This window comes from Natrix helvetica (assembly GCF_964273705.1).
Source record: "Natrix helvetica genome assembly, chromosome: 2".
Taxonomy (NCBI): domain Eukaryota; kingdom Metazoa; phylum Chordata; class Lepidosauria; order Squamata; family Natricidae; genus Natrix; species Natrix helvetica.
Window position 1 is genome coordinate 94,523,268 of NC_138552.1, and position 13,934 is coordinate 94,537,201.

A 13,934-nucleotide genomic window follows, 5' to 3' on the forward strand; every position below is an offset into this window, starting at 1 on the left:
AGGAGGTGGGAAGCAGCACGAAGGGGCTACCGCGCACGCTGAGTGTCCTCCGTCCTGCGCCTGCGCTAATCTGCTCTCGCTCGCTGGCGTTCTCCCTTCGATTACCACCTCCTCACACCATCATCAATCTCCTTTTCTGCCCCGGCTGTTTCTTCTGTTGAGCAAGTAGGACACACGCACACGCAGACACCCATCCCGCTTCTTCCTCAGGACCTTGGTAAACCAGGAGTATCCGGGCTCTGAAAGAACGGATCCTCCGCCGAAACCCCAAAGAGCAGCCTCTCTTGTACATGCATCGCTACACACGGAGATCATGATCGTACATTGGATGGAGACGGCGTCTCTCGGCAGCCTCTTGAGTGGATATTGCTACTCCTAGCTTGGATAGCGGCGGTGCTGGAGGAAAAGGAAAAGGAGAGACGGAGAAGCGCCCGGAGGTGAGGCAAGAGACGGAGGTCGGAGCCGCGGTGGGTTGACTCCGAAAGGCAGGAGGGTCTAGAGGGAGATCTCTGGGGCTGATCCCCTTGGCTGGGGTGGTGGGGGTGAGGGTTAAATCTCGCCGGAAAACTTTGCTTTCCTTCTCGGCTTTTTAGTTCGGGCAAGGAGCAATGAAGGGACACAAAGAGCCCTTGCTTAGGTCTGCGGGGAAATTGTGGGAATATTAAAAGATGAAGAAAGCGCAGCTTGCAATTGCGTGGTGTGTGTGTGTGTGTGTGTAAGAAGCCTCGGGACGCCTTGGAAATATTTGCTACGCGTTGCCTGCCGTAGAGGATTTAGTCTGGATTGAACGAGACATTTTAAAAAAAAGTGTGCTAGTGTATATGTGTGTGCGCGCGCGCAAAACAACATACAAGCAAGAGCTGCCTGCGTTTTTCTTTGTACCAGAGGATCGTACAGCCCAGATACCTGATGGCTGCGTGGGTGCCTTCCGTTGTGCGGAGAATAGAGGGTGCCTATTCGGATGCTTTGAGTTGTGTGTGCTTGTGTAAGAAGATGCTTAGCACGTCTTTTGTATGTTCAGTTGGATTTCCCAAATGTAATCGTACCAAGAAGAAAAAGGCACCCGCAACTTGGATGCGAGAGAAGCAAGCACCGTTAAAAACCCTCTTTACTGATAGAAGGGTTTGGACTAGTCTACTAGAGAGATCTACCTAAGGAAAGTTTTGCCGGTGCATCTTGGTTTCTGGAGTTAGATTTGTGCCGAGCTGCCTGTTTGGCCTCGCTATTCTTCTAAGGGGTGTGTGTTGCTCTCTTTTTCCATGGCATTTTGTGCATTCTGCTAGGAGGCTCGGAAGCAAATGCAACATAAGAGGTTCTCTCCCCCCATTTTTTTTTTTTACTGTTGATGTGCCGTGGTTGAAAAGGCTCCACCTGTGCTACTGGCAGATGAAAAGTGATTTATGTGTGCACAGGCGAGGAAAAAAAATCCTTGTGATTTATTGTTGCTATTTGGATGCAGCTAAATGCATGTTTCAGGAAGGCAAGACAATGTTGGTGACATTAATGGATATTGAAAATGAGTTAATTGCAAACATGTGGGATGTTTTGAGCTGACTAAAAGTACTTAGTATGTAGAAGCCAAGGAAGGCTGACTAGTGTCCTCCATTTTGGACTGCAACAACTACATGAATTCCTTATTGTTACTCTCAGTGGATGAGTTTTGGGGAGTTCCAATCCAAAAGTACCAAGTTGCCTATATGTAACATAGGGGATTATATATGATGGTGTTATAAATTTTAGAGACTGTTTCCTGCTGACTTTTCCCATTTGCAGTGCATGCTGGTGGAATGCTGTGTTGCTATTTCCTCGCTACTGTTCTTGTGGAGAAGAATGCTTCAAAAAGTGAGCTGTTTGTCCAAGCATCAAACCATCATTCCTGTAATGAAAAATGTCACAGGCGAACCAGCCTGGAATTGTTCCTGTTGACCTAGAGATGTAGATTAGTGAGAGGTGATTGTGGTTGATGCCTCAGAATGGAAGAAAGGACTCTGGTTACTCTGGTAGTTCTTGATATTTATTGAGGCTGGATTTGGGGACTAAACCTTCAAATTAAATCCTGGAGAAAATTTTGTACAACCTGATTCCTATCTGATTGCCACTTCCTCATTGAGGGATGAAGCAAACCTATTTTCTCTTTGTACATCCATTTTGCTCCTGAAAAAGCTACACAAAAGCCAGTTCTGGCTCATTCATGAGTTGGTATTTGGATTCATATTTCTCATCAAGCTATATATGATTTCATTTTATTTAGCTTATCATTTAGGTGAACCCACATATTATAGGTTGACAGGAAGCCAAGCTAATAAGATTTGTTCAACAACCATAGTTGACATTGTAGTCCAGCTTTAGATGTGAATACAGTGCTTGTGCTTGGTACCAGAGTTTGCAAACAATTATGTCCCCATTTCTTATATAATAATTTGCTTCATAAAGGGACAAATGTTAGTAATTTAAGAACAAAATATTCAAACTTCAGCAATAAACTTGAAAAAAATATTTAACATGCATTAGTAACAATTAGTAAGAAAGAATAGATACTATTATTTGCAAAATTATTGTAGCATTTGTTTAGATAAATAGACATTGGGAAGAACAAATGATGAAACACAAATATTTCTGCAATAATAAGACTTTGTAGGTACTACAAGCACCTATAAGAACAATTGGGTTTTATAAAAATGTATTAATGAAAACAAATATAAAACTTTGGGATATGCTGGTATGACTTAAAATATATTAAATTTCATATATATCTTAGAGCAGGGGTCCCCAACCCCTATCCGTGGACCTGGGCCGGGCCATGCCCCATCTACGAGATGCAGGCAGCATGTGAAATCACGCTTTATCCAGGCCAAGGAAAAACCTGTCTCCGCAGAACCAGTCTCTGGTGCCCAGAAGGTTGGGGCCACTGGCTTACCAATTACATTTTGCAATTCTCCACCTGATTGGTGATCTAAAGTGTTTAGAGAATAAAATTTCCAAAATTCTTGGCCCAGTTGGAAAGTACCAAGTTGAGGAAGTTTGACAACATTGCATTAAGCCATGATGATTGTTGAGTAAGTCACAGTTGATTGGGTCCCCATATAATGTGCAATATGGAATTCACACTGCAGATTAAGCCAGACTAAACAAACCACATTACGGGTGAATATATTGTGTTGTAAAGTATGGCTACAAGATCTGGAGTGCAACATGTTGGATGGCTACTGGATAACAATAAAGAGATACAAAAAAAAATCTTTGGTGCCTTGTAGTGGTCTACTCAGATTTTACAGTCCAGATCTGATGCCTCTAATATAAAATAATTGAATGAAATAAAATCTCTGTCCAGATAATCAGTGTAATCTATTTACCGGCAGCAAACTACTCTTGAGGCAATAAAGTGTGTGTATGTGTGTGTGTTTACTCTCAGCCAAAAAAAGTAGCAAATGAAAAAGTAGGACAGTCAGTGAGGTCTGCTTCAAAGAATAAAAGATAGCACCAAAACTGTTGGGAAATTCTTCAGCTACAGGGTAAGAAATAACTTGACCGAACAGTACCCTCTTTCATGACTACACCAATATTATAAATGAAACAAACAAAATGTTAAAAGTTATATTTATGTAGTTACTTATCAAACATATCTAAATTATATTAAAGCAACCAAAATATATTTACAATCCGCAAGGCATGTCACAACTTTTGAGCATCCCTAATGTTTGGAAATTGAAGGTTGAAAAATTACATCAATTTTGCAGTATTTTTCCCACTAAAATCTCTTCTCTTTTTCCTTTCTTTCCCTTTCTCTTCTTCCTCTTTCTATCTTTTGTTTTGAACACATCCCTATTGCCACCAGCTTTCTCCTTCATAGTACTGGTTTGATTTCAAAAGATTGCCTTTTTAAAATTGTATTTTAAAACAATCCTTTTTATGATGCGTTGTATGGTTTTAAATCATGAGTTGTCCCCAATGGAGGAGTAGCACAAGAAATGTAGAAAATCAATTTCTAGATAAGGTAAGTATGAGCTAAATCCCAAAACGGAACAAGGCAATCTGATTGAAAAGCCCTCCTCCTGGGTCTGCCTTAGAAATTTCCTGTTTTCCTTAACCCAATAGATATGGAGATTACATAGTCTTGGAAAGAAACAAACAAGATGCTAAATTAGCACGAGCAAAAAAAAAAAGACCATCTACTAGGCAAGAAATTACATATCTTAGTTTTTCAATAAAGTTCTCCCTGAATCACATACTGATAAAAACTGCTTCTGAAGATTATGCCTGTGAGAAATGCAGCTGCTTTGTGAATCATGTCAGTAGCAGAAATTGGTTTCTTTTGGAGATGCCAGGTTTCACAAATTATGTTTTGATTGAGCATGGCTCACTAATGAATTTGTCAGATTAAGGCTGTTCATAGGTAGGAGCATTGTATGTATAAACCAGCTCCCACATGTTGTAAAACATCCCACAATAGAGCAATATGCATATCTTTACAACACGGTGGAAATTACATTCCAGCTGCAAACTACTGTGGACTGGAAAAAAATTAGGATCTATCCTTGCTTTTATTCAAAGCAGTGGTTACTATGTTTAGTCATTTTTGGGCAAGGAAATCACAGTAGAATTTTTGTTTTGTTTTTTCCTCCCAGAATTAGTGTTTGCTATTGATACTTTCTTCATTGAGCAGTTTCAACCTTTATACCAACAGCAAATTTTGGTGGTGAATTATGACAGCCAAATAGCTTATTTTGCTAGGGAGGGAATGGGGTGGGGTGTTCTGATATAAGACCAGAGGTGGGTTGCTCCTGGTTCGGCCAAACTGGTAGTGGAATTCAGGCCTTGGTTGCAGAACTGGCAGCTACCCAGGCCTGCCACGCCCCAAACCAGTTCCCTCGCCACCACCATGTTGTTTTCTAGTGACTGCGCATGCAGTCTGTAAATTGCAAACTGTTCTGCGCATGTACAAAGAACAATTTACATTGAAAAGTGCGTACAGCATGCGTCTGGCACGCGCAGGGATTGCGAACTGGTAGTAAAACCTGTAGCAACCATCCCCTGTATAAGACATGATTGCTTGGCAAACTCTTAGTTGGCAATATTTTGCTGAGGCTCCTCTTAAACTCAGTTTTGGGAGGTACAGCTCCTTTCCATGCATTAATTTGTGTTAGTCTAAGTATTTTATAGTTATCTGAAGCTTTTTGATATAGACCAAACATGCTTGCTTCTAAAACATTTCCTGCCTTTTGGAAAACAATGTTGATTTTGAAAGATTGGAGTCATGACAATGGATTTAGCTGGAGGAAAATAAACATACACTAAGCATTGCACCTAGCAGGGTAACCTCTGTGTTGTGGGAGATTGGTAACAGCACTTCATGCATTCATCCTGCACAAATCTCTAGCAAATGTCAGGCTGTTATGATTGCAAACATAGAGTTGAAAATGTGTGGGCAGTGTCTAGTAAAAGCTTTTAAAACCATGCAGTGTCTTCTGACAATTTTCTGCGATCAAAAGCTGAATCTGAGTTGTCAAAATAATCTCTGCTTAAAGAATGAGTAGCTCAGTTGCTTTTTCTAGCCCAGAAACTCCGGAGGAGCTTTGACAAAATTCCTGGCCAGAACAGCATTCTATTTGAAGTCACCTGCTTATGGAAGCTAGTTATTTAGTATAACTAGCTAAAGAAAGAAATTCTCAACAAGAGTTCTTTCCGTCTATTTTACCCATTTTGGACAGACTCCTATCCATCAATCTTCTGTCTAATTCATCCCCCCAAACCTCTAAATGTTACTTGTAATGTTTAAGACGCTACAAGGGGATATAATTAAACAAATGATTGAAAATACTACAGTCTTCAGGATATTTAATTAAACACAACTGCAAATGAGAACAAAGTTAGTTTTTATTCCTAATTCATTAGCACACCATTCAAAAGCTATCAATCTACTAAAGTTCTGCACTTCTATATAATTTATCATATCTACCCAATTGCTGCTTTAGGAAAAATATGATTAAAACCAATGATCAGGAAAGGAATTATCTTCCTCCTCCCTCCCCTTCCTCCCTTCCTTAGTTTTCGTTCTGCCTGAAACAGCTCAAGACAGGTGCCATGTATGCCATGAAGCACCTTTTTCAAATTACTTTCAAAGCATAGCACAATCCTCTTAATTAGATGGCAATGAATGAAATATTTCAAGAGCTGTGGTGGTGCAGTGGTTAGAATGGAGTACTGCAGACAAACTCTGCATTCCCACAGCCAGGAGTTCAATCCTGACGGGCTCAATGTTGACTCAACCTTCCACTCTTCCAAGGTTGGTAAAATGAGAACCCAGATTGTTGGGGGCAATATACTGACTCTGTAAACTGCTTAGAGATGACTGTAAAGCATTATGAAGCGGTATATAAATTGTGTATATAATTATATAAATATAAATCATATGTGCAATTGCTAGTGCTATTTCCTGATACTACAGTTTGAGGATTTCAGTTGGAAAACAGTGAATTTGTATGCTTGTTTGCACTCTCCCTCCCTCTCTCCTAGCTTTCTTAACTGTTCTTTAATTTAGATATAAAAATCATGCTGTCTTGGAAATTGATATATGTCTGACCTGAGAAGCAGAGTTCCCTGAAAAATTTGGTAAAGCTTCAGAAGAATGATTCTTGTTGTAATAGATTTTTTAAGGATTTCTCCTGAGATCAGTTGCCCTAAAATTGTCAACCTTACATCTTTCTCTTCCAAAAAGAATTAATTATTTTTATGTATTAGGGAATACTCCTGGACATTTGGAAGTTTGGTTGGACACATTTCTGCCTTGTTTGTTTTCTGCTTAGAGGAATGTGGAGAGGGATTCTGAGAGACCCAATAGTAAAATTGGTTGCAAATCTTTCCATGTAATCCTTTAAAAAGCCAATGGGAATTGGTTTAGTTAGTTGAATTGAAAAGAAGGTTGGATTTTGCTAAGTTGTTATGACAATATCTTGAAATGAAGCATGTATAGAAGCTCAGTTTAAAATCTGTTGAGATATACAAAGAAAGTCTCTGGCAATCCATTAAAATTTTAACCAATTATGTGAGAGAAATATGCAGGTCTGGGGATAATTTATGTCTGTCAGTGGAATAATCAACTATCCACTAATCGAGAGAGAACTTTTGCAATTGATTTTTTAAACTTTTAAACTTCAAACTTCAAGCAGTTGCAGAAAGCTTGACTCTTTATGAAGTTGGACCATAGTTGGGCTTGTAATTTGATTTGCATGAAGGAGAATCATAAACATGTAACTACTTTTAAGTGTCACTATAAGAGGTTTGATATTTTAATTATTTTTCTCTATTTTAATTAAATGTATGTAATATCCCAGTTCACAAACCACTCATTTATCACAAATTTATGCCATGTCCTTGCTTTTTGCTAGATAACTCCTGGCCTTTGTCTTACCCAGTGGCTTTAGCTGAGGTCCTGACCTCGGTGCAGTTGTCAGGGAGTTCCCCAATTTATGGTTCTGGGGAACTGCAATCTGCCTTCTCGGGGCCTATAAACAGAGATGACCTAAGAATTCAAGCCCACCATGACAGTCATGAAACTGGTGCACCTTATAGATGACTCAACTCACAAAGGGATCATGCATTAGATCTTTGTCTCAGGGCAGTGGCAAGGTGATCTGAGATCAGGGGACATTAACACTAGCCCCTTGGTGTGGACACATGGACAGATCATTCCTCTTGCTCCTGGAATTTATCTAGCTGCTTCCCACTGCGGGGAGGGTGGGCCTATTTGATCAGTCCGTTCCATGATTGATGGACCCAGTAGGGTTTTAGAAAGAGCTTGGGGTTATTCCTAAGGTTCCCATGAATTTGCTGAGGTCTTAGTTGCAGCCTGGAATGAGTATGTGATTCAAGGGCCTTGAATCTTGAGTGATGCTGGAGGAATATGAAGGATGAAGCTGACCAAACATTGGCATTAACCTTTATTAGAATTTGTGATAGTAAGAGCACCAAAGCTTGCTTACTTCTCTGCTCTTATTGTGTGTACTGCAGGGCTTAACTCTCTCCCCTCCTATTTAATATAGGAAGTCCTTGACGTGCAACAGGTCACTTAGTGACTGTTCAAAGTCACTGAAAAAAGTTACTGTCTCATATTTATGATGGTTGCAGTGTCCCGGGGTCACTGCATGATCCCCTTTTGCAACCTTTTGACAAGCAAAGTCAACCTTAACAACCAAGTTACTAATTTAACTACTGCAGTGATTCACTTAATAGCTGTGTCAAGGAAGGTCGTAAAATGGGGCAAAAATCACTTAAGAAGAGTCTCATTTAGCAACTTAAAATTTGGGTTCAATTGTGGTTGAAAATTGAGGACTACCATTATTTTTGATCTCTCTGTGGTCAGGAGACTTGACATCTGTGACTAAACAATCCCCCATACTGCTCTGATACACAATTTGGCAATCCTCTTGGACTTATGGCTCCTGCTGGAAGAGCAGGTGGCAGCCATGGCAGGAGAGTCTTTGTATTAATCTCTCTTGTGTGCCAGTTGTTGTACCAAGAGGCCTTGCTCATAGTTACAGATGCCTTGATCACTCCCTGTTTGGATTACTGCAATGCACTTTACATACATTGTAAAGAGAAGACCATTTGGAATCTGCAACTGGTCCAGAATACAGCAACCAGACAGCCCAAACCAACTGTTCCTATTTGGAAGCTCTTCCTGTTCAATATCACATGTTTGATTTTCTGTCCCTCATTCTTGCTGCATAGTAAAACACTTTACTGTATAAGTCTACAGTTGGAGAACTTGTAAGAGCACAAAGCACCTCTGTTCAGTTAATTAAAACAACTGGTTTCTGCCCTCTGGAACATCTTGCCTCCCCCTGAGGTGAGATTGGCTTCCACCCTTCTGCCCTCCTGCAGGAGCCCGAAGACCTGCCTCTGCCAGATAGCTTTGGGCACAAACGGGGGAGCAACACACCGGAGGTGGTTGATGAATTAAGAGGCAAATCCCACCTCCCCACCCTGTGCATTCTGTTCCCACTCTCCCCACCTTTTAACTATAATTTTATCTTGATGGGGGGTTTCATTTTTATTGTTTTAGATATATTTACTTGTTAGGATTTTAATATTTTAATCCTGTAAACTGCCCAGAATTCTTTTGTGTGAGATGGGTGGCAAATAAATTTAATAAACAAGCAAGCAAGCAAATAAACAAACAAATGACATTTTTTCAAGTCTGCTTGAGAAGCTGTTCTGTTCTGTCCCTGGTTGCATGAGCCTGGGAAAAGACATGGCTGCTTTAATTAATACCCCAAAAGTTTTCAGAATTGGAATCATTCAAAGTTATAACGGTGCTGAAAAAAATAGCTTATCACTAATCCTTGCACTTATGATGGTCAAAGCATCTCAGGGTCGCATGATCAAAATTTGTATAATTGGCAGCTGGCAGGTGTTCATGACCATCACTGGGTCCCACAGTCACATAATTGCCATTTGCATGCTTCACAGCCAGCTTCCAATCGGCAGAATCAATGGTGAAACTTGCAGTAAAGTCACAAGCCATAGTGACACGTCACACTTAACAACTGCAGCTGAACTGACATAAGTCCATTGCAATCACACGATACTTTACTCAATGACCACATTGCTTAGTGACTGAGTTGTTGCTCTCAGTTGTGGTCATTAAGTAAGGATACCTATATTTCATTCTGAAAAACAATACATGGATCAATTTAATATGCTGTCAATATGTACTTTTCCTTTTTTCAATCTCTCTGGGTCAGGGGAGGGGAAGCACCTCTTATCCTATTTTTTTTTTAGTGTGCAGAAGTATTTCCATAATTATGAGGCTGGAGGAGGAAGACAAAGATTATAGGCAAAGCTTGGAAAAATACAGTTGGGAAGGGAATTTCTTCTTTACTAGCGGTAAATGGAGCACTCATTAACTCAGATTGTTTTATATGATGGGAATTCCTTTTCTTTTTTGGCCTGATAAACTTCACCTATCTTTTTATTACTAGGTTGTGTCACATTGTTATCTTGATGGATCTGCTATCATAGATAATTTCCTTTTATTGTGTCAGCTTGCCACCAGATGAAAGCAGGCAGGCTGTGATGTGATAAGGAAGAGCAATCCATGATAATGTATCTAGGATAATAGTCTTACAAAATGAAATAATCTATTGATAGTTGTGAAATTAAAATTATCGCCTACATTGGCTGAAATAGACACACACGTGGTAACATTGAAACACGGTTTAAATAGTAGCAGCCTTTGTTTTTTCAGCCTTTTAAAGCAGATTGGAGTGAGAATGGAGGATGCATGCTGAATACTGTTTATGCAATGCTAAACATTTAGCATACAGGTAATTCTCGACTTACGACCACAGTTGAGCCCACAATTTCTGCTGCCACGCGAGACATTTGTTAAGTGAGTTTTGCCCAATGTTACGATCTTTCTTGCCATATTTGTTAACAGAAGTTGTTAAGTTAGTAACTTGGTTGTTAAGTGACTTCTCCATTGACTCTGCTTGTCAGAAGATCACAAAAGGTGATCATGTGACCCGGGACACTGCAATCATCATAAGTACAACTCAGTTGCCAAGTGTGAATTTGACCACGGAGATGCTGTCATAAGTGTGAATCATACGTGTCATAAGTGTGAACAATGGCCATAAGTCACTTTTTCCAGTGCCATTGCAACTTCAAATGATCACTAAATGAACTGTTGTAAGTTGAGGACTACCTGTATAGGCGAGAATTAGAAGTTTGATGACTTACTTTAATAGAAATTTAAAGAATTCACATAAGAGAATAGATAGGATAGAATATGAAGTGGAACCCTAAATTTATGGGCTCTACAAGAGCTTGCCTTTTGCATGATTTTGAAATAAAATCTGAAGCATCACATTATCTTATTCATATTTCCACCCCACAAAAAAAAACTAGTAATGGGGAGAGAGGATTACTATAAACTTTGAAAAAATACACTGTTTTTGGTACTTTTAGACTTCCTTGTGATTTCTAATATAAGTTCTTACTTGTGCTTGTTCAGATTCATTCTTTGTCTTCTACTAGGTAGTAGGGCTTTAAATATCTCTTCTGATTTCAACTATCAAAGTTTCTTGGAGAATTAAGGGGCATTCAGGATCAACACACAGTAAGAGATGCTGTAGGAATAATCTGGCTCAAATCCCATGTCTACCTATCCATTTCAAGCAGTAACCAAGGAATCAGATGAACCGCCCATCAGATTCACAGAAAATGTTCCAAGCTTTCTTTGGGATCTAACAAGACACATTAATCTTCTAAGGCACTCCAATATAGTTGATCCCATCTCCCTGAAGGAGGGACAGCACCAGTCAATCGAAAAGCAATCAGAGACTGATCAGACCACAACAACGGACTGATGGTAATGTTTTCCACATTAAGATCATGTTCTAATTGCTTTGATTAAAAAAAATCAGATTTAATATGCAACCTCCGGTGTGTACTACTTACTACCTGTACTCTCATTTATTTGCATTGTTAATATTTGTTTACTGGTTTGCCTATTTAAACTAATTATATTGTATAGAATATTGTAATTACTGCGACTACCTGATTTGTATTGCACTTTGATGAATAATAAATGTCCATAGGTCTGGATCTATGGACATCTAATTCACATCTAGTCAGAATTTCTGAAACTTATGATTACTACATCTGCATGCATGAAATCTGGGAATGCTACCATAGCTTGTTTACATGATATTTATAGAATTATATGCATGTTAGTAACAACTAATAATAGGACAAGGCAGTGGAGAATAATGCAATATGATAATGCTAGCAAAATAATACTGGACATTTTGGAAAGGAAAATGTAAAGAGATATATAGAGGCATCAAAGTTATGATGTAAACATCAATGTTCAGAAGGAATCTTTTCTTTTAGTCATGACCATGAAAGGGCCCTTAGACCATGCATTTTGTTTTAGAATTCAAAATAGCTTCTTCCTATATGGTTTTTCATAGCCATTGTAACAATGAAAAGACAATAGCCTGCATGCGCTCGATATCTCTGCCTTCATAATGAATCGCTCGCTCGTGGTGCCGCTTGTCAACAATAACAATGAGGCTTGCAAACATGATTCCTCTAGGGAAAGAAACTATTCCGATTCACGTGATTGTCTTAAGCAGGCCTATCACTGTTCACAAATGCACACCATATATTTATGCTGCCTTCAGGGCTTCTCCCCAGAGAGAAAAGGTAATTTTGTTTGCTCCAGTGGTGCTTCTGGTGAGAGCTGGCACATTTATATTGGAAAGTTGATGTGTGCTACCTTATTACAATTTTTTTATTTGGCTTCTGCAGCTGAGATTTCGTGTGTTATGCTAAAAGCAGCATGTAGTAAAATACTGAAACTATAATTACTTTGGAAAGAGAGTAACACATAGACTGTTGGAGATTTAATCAGTTCCCTTGTAAGCACAATGCTCCATCATTATTCTTATCATCAAACTAATAGATGAAAGTGATATAGTAGTAATCAATTTAAAGAATTCTCCCCTGAGGTGGAAACAAATGCAAAATGCTGTTTTCCATGCTGGTTTTTTAAAATATTTCTTGAAACTATCCATTTAAACAAGACCATTCCTTCCAGAAGGTTGACTGAAATGTCGATGAGAGGAAAGGAGACTTTGTTTTAAATTGCCCCTCCTCGCTCCTCTGTAATCTTGCTAAAATCCAACCAATAAAAAATCTCATTTAGAAGTGAGGATGACTAAAGGCCAGTGAACAAGATTAGGGAGTAGAAAGGACAATACAGGATCAATAACACAGAAGAATTTATAAGTTGTTTAAAAATGGACAGTGTGTAGATTTGCAGTTCCTAAAAGTGTGCCTCGTGTCCCCTGGTGCTACAAAAGCATGGAGTGTTGTGAGATATTTTAAATTCGGATCTGATTCCTTAAGTAACAGAACTGTTAGGCATTTCTTTTGATTTGGAGGTGCTGTGAAAAAATTACTAAGGCATTAAGAACAGCATTGAACTGAGAAAGTTTGTGATGCTCTAGCCTAGATCTTCGTCAGGGAATTGCGCAGCCAGTGTCCAAATGGAATCAGAGACAAAGCAGTTTTATATAAATAAATATATTTTATATAATAAATATATTTACAGTAAATAAGATAGGCAGAGGAACATCCTCAGATGAATCAACACAGCAGGAACAACGTGAGGTATATTACAGAGAGCACACCTAGCACACAGAAGAAAAAAACCGGTAAACAAGGAAACTCCCCCTTTACACTTACAGCAACCAATCAGAGGTTAGATTGCCTGATCCAATCTAACCTCTTCAACCAATTAGCTCTAACTGTACTCCTTGTCCAACCGTCACTGCTCCAGCAGTTAAATTTTAAATATCTTAACGATCTTTTCCATGAATTTGAAAATAACATAATTAGGCAGGTATCACTGTTAGTGTTCCCTCCTCTCCCCCCCCCCTTGCAGTTGGTGGTCAAATGAATGCAGAAGAATTTGAAAGCACTACAAAAATTTTATCTGATGAGAAGTGAGAGCCATAATGAGAGCCAAATTAAGTGCCACAGAGAATGGACTTTAAAATACAAGAAAGCCCATATTGATTAGCCAGTGCAACAATATTACAAAAGCCATGTGTCAAGTATTACAAAGTCCATCCTCTGTGGCTCTTAGAAGTATCCAAGCAGATTACTTAAATTGTATGTACTTTGCTTTTTGTTTGATCAGCACCCACATGTTGGTAGTACAGTTCCCTCTAATACAAAGCAGTTGCTAATGTCAGTTAACTGTGGAGGAATTCTGGGAGTTGAAGTCCACAAGTCTTAAAATTGCCAAGTTTGGAGACTCCTGGTTTAAAGTTTGGATTGGCATTGGGCGATTTAAGCTGAAATTCTCAGCCTAACCCATCTCACAAAATAGGTGCTGTGAGGAAAAAATAAGAAGGTATGTG

General features: G+C 39.1%; 1 protein-coding gene across 3 annotated transcripts in view; it reads left to right on the forward strand.

Moving 5' to 3' along the window:
* The first annotated feature begins 5 nt into the window (after nucleotides 1-5).
* Nucleotides 6-13,934, forward strand: part of PLPPR1 (phospholipid phosphatase related 1) — a 164,849-nt gene continuing 150,920 nt past the window's right edge. For 2 of the 3 annotated variants that reach the window (XM_081940752.1, XM_081940754.1), the window contains exon 1: nucleotides 6-437. The gene's annotated coding sequence lies outside the window, so the exon portion shown is untranslated. Of the gene's footprint in view, nucleotides 468-13,934 lie in introns of all 3 variants that reach the window. The other variant, XM_081940753.1, reaches the window with a different exon arrangement.